We start from the raw sequence: 13,533 nt of genomic DNA on the forward strand, positions 1-13,533 counted from the left end.
CATGCCACAGACCGTGACAGCTATGCTAAGATCCGATGGACTGAGGAGATAAGAAGGGGGCACTGTAAGCATCTGCTATATGCTACAATTTCACCTTTGTTCCTGACACTGATTTCCATGGGATTTTATTCATTGAAAACATAAGGTCTTAAGTAGGAGAACCACACAAATGAAACATTAGTTCTCTATGACTGTTTGCAATTTTCAAATAATATCTTTCTGTGATAATTTGCATTTTGTGCTAGTTAAGCATACAACCAGGAAATCATATGCCTTTGAAGAAAAGGGTGAACTAATAAATGTAATATGCTCACCCTTGCACTTTAAGAATAAAGCATCTTGATACTTTACATTTAAAGAATTATCAGGGATAAGGTCCTTGGATAGAATTTGTTCAGTGTGGAAATTATTCTGATATTAGTTAAATATTGAGAGGGAAATACTCTGAATTAACAAGACTGCCGTTAATCTATAACATTTCTTAACTCTTAAAAACTGGCAAGCAGGGGCACCTGAGTGGTTCAGTTGTTTAAGCATCTGCCTTTGGCTCAGGTCATGATTTTGGGGTCCTGGGATCAAGCTCACATCAGCCTCCCTGCTCAGCAGGAAGCCTGCTTCTCCCTCTCCTTCTGCCTGAAGGTCCCCCTGCTTATACACTCTCTCTCTCTGTCAAATAAATAAATAAAATATTAAAAAAAAAAAAAAACACTGGCAGGCAGAACTTCTTGGTGATTCTTTTTTTTTTTTAATATTTTATTTATTTATTTGACAGAGAGAGATCACAAGTAGGCAGAGAGGCAGACAGAGAGAGAGAGAGGAGAAAGCAGGCTCCCTGCCGAGCAGAGAGCCCGATGCGGGACTCGATCCCAGGACCCTGAGATCATGACCTAAGCCGAAGGCAGAGGCTTATTAACCCACTGAGCCACCCAGGCACCCTTCTTGGTGATTCTTATTTTAAGTATGAGTTTCAATTAGTACAGCAAGTGATATGCAAAGTCATTTCAAAATATTTGGAAATTGTTTATGTTCAGTAGGCTAATAAAATTCCCTTATTATATTGGAATATTAATATTTATAAATTCATTATGATATTTAATATTTTAAGAAGGGGCACACATATAAATTAATGGATTTGAAAAGCAGGATACTGTTTTACTCTGCCTTCTGCCTTGGTGAGAGACCTAGCAATAGTGGAAGTCATATATTATGTGAGCTAAATGGATTTTTCCTAGAACCATGTATTGCTTTTTGACAATTCATTTCACAACATCACCACCATGTATTTCCAAATTTAATTATAAGGGCTTCTCAACAGCATACATTTTTAACCAGCTGAGCCATCCAGGTGCCCATCAACAGCATACATTTTTATGGGAGTTTTACCACTTCGGTTCTATACTGTAGTGTTAGCTTCTCTTTTTAAATCATCAGTAACTCTATCTCTGCTTTTAAAACATCAGCACTACTTCAATAATATTAGAGTCCAAAGAAATTGGTAATAACTCTTGCTTTGGTATCATGCAGATATTTGATTCTGTTTCCAAAATGTTATGTTTTCTCTATTCAACTAACTATCACAATATAATTTTGGGTTAGATAAAGTGGTAATTCTTTAGTTAGTCAAATATATATGTTTGTGTGTCTAACATATTTCATAATGTTTATAGCAGTTTTCATTATTATAAAATCTTAGGTCAGTTTGAAATTAAGTTTGTAAAGAATATAAACAGTAAATAGAAAAAGCAAAATATTTAGATTTTTATTTTTTATTTATTTTTTATTTTTTTAAAATATCTTATTTATTTATTTGTCAGACAGGGATCACAAGTAGGCAGAGAGGCAGGCAGAGAGAAAGAGAGGAGGAAGCAGGCTCCCCGCTGAGCAGAAAGCCCAATGCGGGTCTCGATCCCAGGACCCTGGGATCATGACCTGAGCCGAAGGCAGAGGCTTTAACCCATTGAGCCACCCAGGCGCCCCAAAATATTTAGATTTTTAAACAGCAGCATAAAAGCCCACGAAAGTAAGTACACATTAAAATTAGAGATAAGGTGAAAAGATATTAAGGTTAAAGACAAAAGCAGCTGAGGGAGAAACCAAGGGAATTACTAGAAAAACATGTAGAAAAAAAATGATAGAGCAGTAAAAGAGTTAGTATTATATTTGTGCTCATAACAAAATACATTTCGCCGATGAAAATAAATAATGAAACTGAAAACCACTGTATTTTTATTCAATTATATTTGATTTATTCAATGGCCAATAATTTATATTATACACCAAATGAAGCACTGTTTTCTAACATTGTATCACTTAAAATGAATATTTGCCCAATTTGGAGAGCATGTATAGGATGAACTGATTAAAATACAGGCTATATGATGCACACGAAACACACTTTGTGGAAGTCCAGTTAACATCAGATAATATTAAGATAGCATGGTGGGATGTGGAGATGATGATTATCCAAACTAGACCAAACAGAATAATACTAATAGGTAAGAATATTTATGTCCAGATAGAATTCATCCCCCAGAGCAGTTAAATCTGAGATGATTGCCATCAAATTTAGAAAATTTATTTGGGATAGACTGACACAGTGTAATGTATATAAAGTTTGTTTTTGTTTAAGTTTACTTTAAATGGCTTCCAAATAGCTTGAAAATGGGTAGCAATAACACTCCCATGTAACTGTCGATTTAATAGAAACATGGCATATGTATTTGATGCCCAAGAAAGGAAATACAAAGTGTAATTTTGAATATGGTCCTTTAAAATTTACCAATGACTTTAAATTGTGGTTGTTGAAAAAAAAAATGTGGTTGTTGAGTGACAACTGGGCTAATTCTCATAGGTGGCAACTCACCTGAGCATGTTTCAGGTGTTTGTTTGTTTTTTAAGATTTTATTTATTCATTTGACAGAGCTCACAAGTAGGCAGAGAGGCAGGGGGTGGGGGGAAGCAGACTCTCCACTGAGCAGGGAGCCTGATACAGGGTTCAATCTCAGGACCCCGAGATCTTGACCTGAGCTGAAGGCAGAGGCTTAACCCACTGAGCCACCCAGACACCCCTGTTTCAGGTGTTTGGTAGTGTTTATCGAAAAATGGTTAATGTATATATTTTTAGGCATGGGGTAGATCAGCTCTTTTATTTTAGATATACGTTGATAGGGAAAAAAAGAAGATGTGGCATGTACAGAGAAAGGTACCGAGAGGTATGGGAGCTGTTAGTGTATAAGGCTGTCTGTCATATTTGCAGGCCATCATGGGAGAAACATATAACAGAGAATTTTGAAAGGAGGAAGGTTGATGTCAGTACCAACCACAATTAATTTCAGAAGGGGAAATTCAATTTGCAATGCCTCAGAAGTATAAGAGGGTTATGTGTGGAAATTATGACTCATTATTTCTTTAAGATTTTATTTATTTGAGAGAATGAGACAGAGAGTGGAGCAGGGGGAGGGGCAGAAGGAAAGGGAGAGGGACAAGCAGACTCCCTGCTGAGTGCAGAGCCTGACATGGGGCTTGATCCCAGGACCCTGAGATCATGACCTGAGCTAAAATCGGACATTTAGCCAACTGAGCCACCCAGGTGCCTCTATGACTCCTCCCTCTTAAGTAGAAAAATACAAGTAGATAAGAAAGAGACTAAAAATGAATATTAAAACCACAGGATAGACTATTTAAATATCATATAGTACAATTATTTACCTAAAATTGTGAGTGCTGAAATGGTCAAATTTCTGGGTTAAGAAAATGATTCTTGGGGCACCTGGGTGGTTCAGTTGGTTAAGCGACTGCCTTAGGCTCAGGTCATGATCCTGGAGTTCCAGAATCAAATCCTGCATTGGGCTCACCCATGAGCAGAGGGGTCTGCTTCTCCCTCTGACCCTCCCCCTCTCACTCATTCTCTCTCTCAAATAAAAAAAAAATCTTTTAAGAAAAAAAGGAAAGAAAACGATTATTTTATTTTGTACAAAAACGTAATAGCATGAGGTATTTATTAAGAGTATGTGCATATGTGATTTCATTTTAAACAGAGGCAATAGAAAGTTTATTTTCCTCTCTAAATATTTTCAAAGAGATAGTTGGCCCACCGCATGGGGTACACACAGGTGTGGGGGAACTACTATCTAAATATTGTAAATATGTAGAAACCATGCAATGCTGAAAGATAGGTAAAGATTGGAGAGATGGATAAAATACATATTTTAGATTTTGTTTGATTTTAGTAGAGTTTGGGGGATTCAAGAGGCCATACATAAAAGATTAAAACACTCATAATAAAGATCTTATCTTGTCTTTATATTTTGAAAATATTGTTTGATTATAAAACTGTGTGCCAATTTAGGAACATATTCACATATATCTTTTATGTGAAATACTGCATTTCTTTCTTAGTAATGTTTCTCTTACATTGTCAGGGTCATTAAAAGCATATTCCAAAGATGTTGACACTGATAATGATACCTATCATTTGTTTTGTGCTTATTTAGTCTAGATCCTGTTTTGATTTTTTTCTTTTCCTTTAATCATTTGGCCCATAGAGAACACATACAAAACATTTACTGAAGCTTAAAGAGATTAAACAATTGCTTTTAATTTTAAAAGTTAATAAATTGTGGTTCAGGAGTCCAGCCTGGGATACCTGGCAGACTCAGTGAAGCAAGTGATTCCTGATCTCAGGGTTGTGAGTTCGAGCCCCATGTTGGGTGTAGAGATTTAAAAAAAAAAAAGTGTAGAGACCTATGCCAGATACACTAGCCTACTCTAATTTCTACATTACCTGCTTTGAGTTTGGACAACTTATCAAAACCTCTCTTAAGGTCCCTCAATATAATTTAAAATAAATTACAGAAAATTTTACATATGTAGCTGTTATTGATCAAATGTTTCTTATTTGCTATGTATGGACATACCTCAGAGACATTGTGGGTTCAGGTCAAGACAACATCAGTAAGGTGAATATCACAATAAAGCAGGCAATTTTTTTGTTTCCCTAGTGCATATAAAAGTTGTTTACACAATACTGTGGTCTATTAAGTATGCAGTAGCATTACACCTAAAAAATGTACATGCCTTAATTTAAAAATACTATTGCTGGAGCACCTTGGTGGCTCAGTCATTTGGGCATCCAAATGTTGATTTCAGCTTAGGTCATGGTCTCAGAGTCATGGACTCAAGTCCCGGGTCAGTGTAGAGCCTGCTTGAGATTCTCTCTCTTCCTCTCTCTCTCCCAACTCTCCTCGCCCCCACTCTCTCCCTCTCTATATAAAAAACAAACAACAACAAAAAAACAAAAACCAGAACACTTTATTGCTAAAAAATGCTAACCATCATCTGAGCTTTCAACAAGTCATAATCTTTTTGCTGGTGGAGGGCCCTGTCTTGAGGTTGATGGCTGCTGACTAATCAGAATGGTGGTTACTGAAGGTTGCGGTGGCTGCGGCAATTTTTTTTCTTTTCTTTGTTTTTTTTTTTTTTTTTTTTTTCAAATTTGAGTATAGTTGACACATGTTATATTAGTTTCAGGTGTACAATTTTGTGATTTGACAGGTTTACATACTATGCTATTTTCACCACAGTGTAGCTACCACCTGTCCCATTACATCACTATTACATTATCATTGTAGCATATTCCTTATGCTCTGCTTTTTATTCCTGTGACCTACTTGTTCCATAACTAGAAGCCTGTATCTTCCACTCCTCTTCACGTATTTTGCTCACCCCCAAAACCACTCCTCTCTGCCAAACATCAGAGAGGATGTCTGTATTTATAGGACAGTTTTTTAAAATAAGATAGCAATGAAGTTCATGCATTGATTGACTATTCATTTCACCAACAATTTCTCTGTAGAATTTTGGCATTTTAGCCACAGTAGAACCTCTTTCAAAGTTGGTGTCAACCCTCCCAAACCCTGCCACTACTTTATCAAGTTTTTGTAATATTCTAAATCCTTTGTTGTCACCTCAGTAATCTTCACAGTATCTTCACCAGGAGTAAGTTTCATCTCAAGAAACCATTTTCCTCACTCAGCCATTTAAAGGAATTCTTTATCCACTCAAGTTTCATCATGTCATTGTAGCAATTCAGTGACATCTTTAGGCTCCACTTCTAATTCTAGGTCTCTTATTCTTTTCACCATATCGTAGTTACTTCTTCCACTGGAGTCTTGAACCCTAAAAGTTATTCATGAGGGCTGAAGTCAACTTCTTCCAAACTCCTGTTAATGTTGATCTTTTGACCTCTTCCTATGAATCATGGATTTTTTTTTTTTGTTTGTTTGTTTGTTTGTTTTGTTTTAGGTAGACTCCATGGCTAGCATGGAGCCCAAAGTGGGGCTCGAACTCATGACCCTGAGATCAAGACCTGAGCTGAGATAAAGGGTCAGATTGCTTAATCGCCTGAGCCATGAAGGCATCCCTGAATCATGAATTTTCTTAATGGCATCTAAAATGGTTAATCTTTTCCAGAAGGCTTTCAACTGACTTTGCCCAGGTCCATTAGAAGAATCACTATATATTGCAACAAGAGCCTTACAAAATGTGTTTCTTAAATCAGACTTGAATGTCAAAATCATCCTTGAGCCATGGGCTACAGGATGGATTTTGTGTTAGCAGCATGAAAACAACATTAATCTCATTGTATATCTCCATCAGAGCTCTTGGGTGACTGAGTGCATTGTCAATGAGCAGTTATAGTTTAAAAAGAACCTTTTCTTCTGAGCCATAGGTCTCAAAGTAGGCTTAAAATATTCAGTAAACCATGTTGTAAACAGATGCACTTACATTGTCAGGATAATCTAGACTTTATCGTTCCATTTATAGAGTGCAAGCAGAATAGATTTAGCATAATTCTTCAAAGCTCTAGGAATTTTGGACTGGTCATTAAGCATTGGCTTCAACTTCAAATCACCAGCTATGTTAACCCCTAACAAGAGAGTCAGGTTGTCCTTTGAAGCTTTGAAGCCAGACATTGACTTCTCGTAGCTATGATGGCATCTTCTTCCAACAGAAGACTGTTTTGTCTACCTTGAAAATTTATTGCTTTGTGTAGCCACTTTCATTAATTATCTTAGCTAGATCTTCTGGATAACTTATTGCAACTTCTACATTAGCACCTGCTACTTCACCTTGCACCCGTTATGGAAACGGCTTCTTTCTTTAAATTCCATACACCAACCACTGCCAGCTTTAAATTTCTCTTATGCAGCTTCTTCACCTCTCTCAGCCCTCGTAGACTTGAAGAGAGTTAAAGCCTGGCTTAGGCTTTGGCTTAAGGAATATTGTGGCTAGTTTGTTATTCTATCCACACCACTAAAACTTCCTCCATATCAGCAATGTGGACATTTCATTTTCTTATCATTCATGTGTTCAGTGGAGTAGCGCTTTTAATTTTCTTCAAGAACTTTTCCTTTGCACTCACAACTTTCTAACTCATGCAAAAGACCTAGTTTTGAGCCCATTTCAGCTTTCAACATGCATTTCTCACTAAGCTTAACGTTTCTAGGTTTTGATTTAGAGTGAGAGATATGAGACTCTTCCTTTAACTTGAACACTCAGAGATCCTTGTTGAATTCCTAATTGGTCTAATTTCAATAGTGCTGTGTCAGGGAATAGGGAAGCAGAAAAGGAGGGAGAGAGATGGGGAAACAGCTGGTTAGTGAGTGGAGCAGTCAGAATACACATTTGCGATTAAGTTTGCCATGTTATATGGGTGTGGTTCGTGGCACACCAAAACAATTACAAGAGTAATAAGAAAGATCACTTACCATAAATCACCATAGCAAATGAAAAAGTTTGAAATCTTGCAAGAATTACCAAGAATTGAGACATAAAGTGAGTAAATGCTGTTGGGCAAATGGCACTGATAGAATTGCTCATTTTGGGGTTGCCAAAAACCTTCACTTTGTAACAAACACAATATTTGTGAAGCACAATAAGATGAGGTATGTCTATACTGTATCAGCTCCTTATATTTTTTACCTCATATAACTTTGCTAGATATAAAAATGTCCCAAGAAAGACAATGAGTTCATCAATGGTACTGGGCTAGCCTGATTTACCAGCATCTTGAACATGGAAGAATTAGGAAAACATCAAAGCTAAAGTGTGAATATGATTCAGCCCAAGCCATTTATCTGTTTGTTAGAAAATTGAGAGAGGGTGATCATGCCAGGGGTATAATATTATATTGCATTTGGATCACTTTTGTACAATTTTCATAATTTCTCCTCAATTAGGAAGATTATCTGTGGGAGGCCATAATATTTCTTAAGTATTGTGATAAAATAAAGCACACACATAAAATACAAAACCTTTCAGTACTAGCCATTGAAGTACTACTTTCCATATTCTAAAAGGTTTCACATGCTTTTAAGTATTTAATTTGAATATTCTCAATTTTGACGTAAGACACCTGTGGAAATTTGTAAGGAACAGTGTGATTTATTTTTTATTTGGTAGGTTTTGCTTTACACACTTTTTGTATTAATTACATACTTCTATAGGAAAAGACCAAATCACAGAAATTCTGATTTAAACTTCAATTTCTAGTTAGATAAGGCCTATTTGAATAGAGCCTAATGGTCTACAGCAAAAGATTGCTTCTATTGCCCTATGTTATGTAGACAAATAAATCACTAATTTATCAGTTATGACAGTTTTCAGATAAAAATTCCAAACAGTTTTGGGGCATCTGGATGGCTCAGTTCATTAAGCAACTGCCTTTGCTTAGGTTACGATCCCCTCATTCTAGGATCGAGTCCCGTATCAGGATCCCTGCTCAGTAGGGAGCCTACTTCTCCCTCTCCCTCTGCCATTGCCCCTGCTTGTGTGCTTCTGCTGTCTCTCTGTCAAATACACATTGGGGAGGGTATGTGTTATGGTGAGTGCTGTGAATTGTGTAAGACTGATGATTCACAGACCTGTACCCCTGAAGCAAGTAATACGTTATATGTTAATTAAAAAAAAAAGAATGTTTAAAAAAATCCAGTTTTTATAGTTTTACTTAATTGCCTGATATTAAACATAAATAGAAACCTTTTTATTACTTGATGCAATCAGGGGTAGAGGCTATAAATGAGTAATTGAAAACACATAATATTTAAAGCAGAGAATCATTTAAAGATGTCTAAGATTAAATATTTTATTCTAATTTAAACAAATAACTATATATCTACCAGTATTTTGGTTTTGGCCTGAGGCCTTTTATTTGAATATGAATATGTCAACTAGATATTTTGTCTGATCTTTTCTGCCCTACCTACACCTCAAGTGCAACTAGTTTGGTTTACTTATTTTTTTTTTAAGATTTTATTTATTCATTTGAAAGGGGGAGAAAGAGAGAGCAGAGGGTGTGTAGAAGGAGAGGCAGTCTAAGTAAAGCATTTTTCCAGATTTTATTTTTTTTGCCCTCTACCAGTCTTTTAAAATCATCTTCCTCGTAGAGAGGGAGGTAAACCATAAGAGACTCTATAGAAAAGGAACTGAGGGTTGCTGGAGGGGATGTGGGTGAGGGATGAGCTAAAGGGATTATGTCAATTAAGGAGGGTGCTTGTGATGAGCCCTGGGTGTTGTATGTAAGTGATGAGTCACTGAATTCTACTCCTGAATCTAATATTACACTATATGGTAACTAACTAGACTTGGAATAAAAATGTGGAAAATAAATAAGTAAATAAAATCATCTTCCTCACATAATTCAATAGTATTTTAAAACCAAATTACTTTTTATCAGTTTTTTCTAAAGAATTTCACTTGGTTTTCATAGAAATAATAACTCACTTTTTGTGCACACATTTAACTTATTTGTGTACTATTTATCTGGATTACTTAATAAGTTAATACAAAAACTAATCAATACTACTTGGCAGGTAGTGAGCCTAAGAGAACTGAGGAGAGCCTATCAGCTATACTCTTTCAGATGGGATGTTTTCCCAAGGGAATAAGGCGTAGTTATTAATCTCCGCAGTTACATAGGAGAGAGTAGGTTAGGAAGTTTTTGGTGCAATAGTCTACAGTATTAGATGGGATCTGTATGTGGAGATGATTCAGAAAAGTCTATACTCTATGCCTGGATAATTGCAGTAGACTTCAAGCTAGCTTCCCCCTATCTCCTCTGGTGCAGCCTTAGTCTCATCCATTCAGCAGCCAGTATGCACCTGTTAAAATGAAAGTCAGATCATGCCACTGGGCTCTCTCAAGACCCTTCAGTGGTTTCTGTCTCACTCAGCAACGACGCTATAGTTCTTAAACTAACCTATGACATTTGACAAGATTTATTTCTTTTCACCTCTTTAGCATCGTCTCCCCATTGTTCAGTTTTCTCTAGCTTCACTCACCTACTTGTCCTCATGTGTGGAGACAAGCTCCTGCCTTAAGACCTTTGTTCTGGCTGTACTCTGCTAGGAATGTTCTTTCTCAGATATCCACAGAGCTCACAAATTTCACCCTTTCATTTCCTTCAAGTTTTAGGTAAAAGGACAACTTGTCACTGAAAAACTGTCCTTGGATACTCTACCTAAAATTATACCCCTCTTCCCATTCTAAAATTATTCCTAGCTCTTCCCTATTCAATTTTACTTTTCAGCACTTAATACAATCTATAACATACTATATACTTTATTGAATTTTTTGCTCATTGTCTGTCTGTCTTTGGCCCATTGTGGAAGTATTAATCAATATTCTATTTTTTTAATTGAAGACTTTCAGATAAAAATTCAAAGCCAATAGATTTTTATAGTTTTACTTAGTTACCTGAACTTATACATAGTTGTGTATTTTTTTAACTGCTTTTTCCTAACATCTGGAATAATGTCTGGGACATAGAACATATACAATAATATTAGAGGAATGAATGAACAAATGAATTTCATGTTACTTTATTAATCGTGCCCATAAGTTGTATAAGGTATATGAATTAATTTATAATGAAAGGCAAACACATAATGGAAATTCATGTTCTTCAGATAGATTCTGGAAGCCAGAATAAAAGATACTATTCACTATAAATCTATTACTATACTTCAAGTAGGCATTTCCCTCTATTAATCTCTGTCTTAAAGATTTCCTTTCTTTTATTCTGACCAAAAGGAAAAATTGTACCCTATATGTTATGAGGAAAAAATGGCCTTGGAGCAGACATAGTTGCCAGTTTTGCAGTTAATACATTGAGTGTGGCTCAGGAAGCCTTTGGTCCACTTTGAGACTCTCAGTTGTTCTTTGTGAAATGAATAAACAAGGTAGATTAAATGATCCCAGTTTTTACCATTTTTTATTGTTAACTGAGACAAGTATAGTGATTTGCAGCAAGATGGCAGCATTGTGGGCAAGCAGGTGAGTAACGCTGTGGGACTTACTTTTTAAACGATCACTTACAGATGCCTGGGTGACTCAGTTGGTTAAGTGTCTGCCTTTGGCTCAGGCCATAATCCCAGGGTCCTGGGATCAAGTCCCCACATCAGGCTCCTTGTCCAGCAAGGAGCCTGCTTCTCCCTCTGATGCTCCCTTTGGAGCATCCCCTAGATATTTCCCCTACTTGTGCTCTCTCTCTCCGATAAAGAAATTTTAAAAATCTCAAAAGGTAAAAAATAAAAAGATTACTCTAGCTACTCTGAAAAGATTAGACTGAAGGAAACTAGAGTAGAAGCAGATGGATGGTTAAGAAGCTACTGCAGTTGTCCAATGAATGGTGATTGTAGCTGGGATTCAATAGATGGAAATAGATCTTGATGACATAGTCAGCCTTAAGCAATATGTTGACATAGAGCTGACAAGACTTACCAATAAACTAGATGTGAGGTATGAGGGAAAGAAATGTCTGAGAAATTGCCATATACTGAGATGATAATAGTAATAATGATAATGTTCATGATCACATACATAGACCAATAGAACATGAAGTATGAATGGTGAAAACATGTGACAGCTTCAGTGGCCAGCATGAAGACATTCAAGGTAAGGTCGGAAAAGGCATCTTTTCGGAAGAGAGGTCATCTAAGATGGGTTTAAGAATGCAAAATATACATGTTATGAAGTTGCAAGTAAATGGAGAGGAATAAGAAAGTTAGTGTTCTAAGTATAAATTAAAGCACTAGCAAAATTTTGGAGTCAGGAACTCATGTTCCTGTGTTCCTGTGATATTCAAAATATCACAGATTGAGTGGCTTAAACAACAGAAGTTTATTTCTCAGAATTCTGGAGGCTGGGAAGTCCATGATCAAGGTGCCAGCAAGGTACGTTTCACTCTTAAGTTTTTTTACTCCTAACTTGCAGCTAACAACCTTCTCACTGTGTATCCCATGACCTCCTTGAGCATGCATGGGAAGAGAGAGAGAGAGCTCTCTGGTGTCTCTTGCTCTTTTATAAGGAAATCAGTTCTATTGGATTAGGGACCATCCTTATGATCTCACTTAACCTAATCACCTTGTTAAAGGCGCTATCTCCAACATAGTCACATAGGGGCTAGGGCTTTAACAGAGATTTGGATTGGGGCACACAATTCAGTCCATAGCAGTTCCCTTCACACTTTGTGGGCTACAGAGTTTCAACAAATTCAGGCTTATTGGATATTTCTCACTCACTATGTTTAATGAGATAGAGCTCAGGGCCCCAGGACTATCATACTGCACAAATCTAGTAAATACCATTCTCTTTACATTACTATGACAATGACATCCCGAGAACAGATTGCACGTGTCTGCAGTGGCCTTTCTGGAAAGGGATAGGACACCACCACAATAACTGGAATACTTCTGACAATAACTCAAATACTTCTAACAAGATATGCAAATATTTCATTGACATATTTAGCTCAACTTAACTAAAGGAAATAAATCTGTGTGACCAAGGGCTGGTTTATACATAAGATATTATTAAACATAGCTACTACTACAGAGATTTCAGACTAGAGTATGAAAAAACAACAACAACAACAACAACACAGTATCCTTTTCTGGTCTTAGTCTCTCAGTTCTGTAGGGGCTAAAATCTCAAGGTACTCGTGTTTTTGACTATTTTTCCCAAGGTAGTCCTGCTGAAATACTCATCTAGTCTGTCAAGTCCCTTGAATCACCCTTAGGGAACCAATTTCAGGATACTCTTTTTTTCCAGTTGTAATAAACCCATACACTTTGTTGTGAGTCACAAGTCTCTTATCTTTCTCCCATGTGGCTAGATGCTTTGCGTAAAGCCCATGCTAAGTTACACCACAGTAGACATTCTCCCAGCACACTTAGGTTATTCACTATTTATTCTTTCAAATAAATGAGAATTAAAAATAAGAACATAACAAGACAAAACACAGAACATGAAAAGTCCATCGAGCATATCAAAAAACCCAGGAAGCTCAGCTCTTCTGTACTGATTCTCTTTGACCTTTAGGATAAGCATCCTGGGGTTAGCTCCAGGCTGGTCTTATAAACCAACATTCCCCACTGACAGCATTAAGCAAACCTAAGATACAGCTAGTTGGAAAACAGAATAAACAGTGGCTTTCCTCAAAGGTCCAAAGCAATCTATAGCCCAGGACATAGC

Source organism: Lutra lutra, chromosome 2 (genome assembly GCF_902655055.1).
Source record: "Lutra lutra chromosome 2, mLutLut1.2, whole genome shotgun sequence".
Lineage (NCBI taxonomy): Eukaryota > Metazoa > Chordata > Mammalia > Carnivora > Mustelidae > Lutra > Lutra lutra.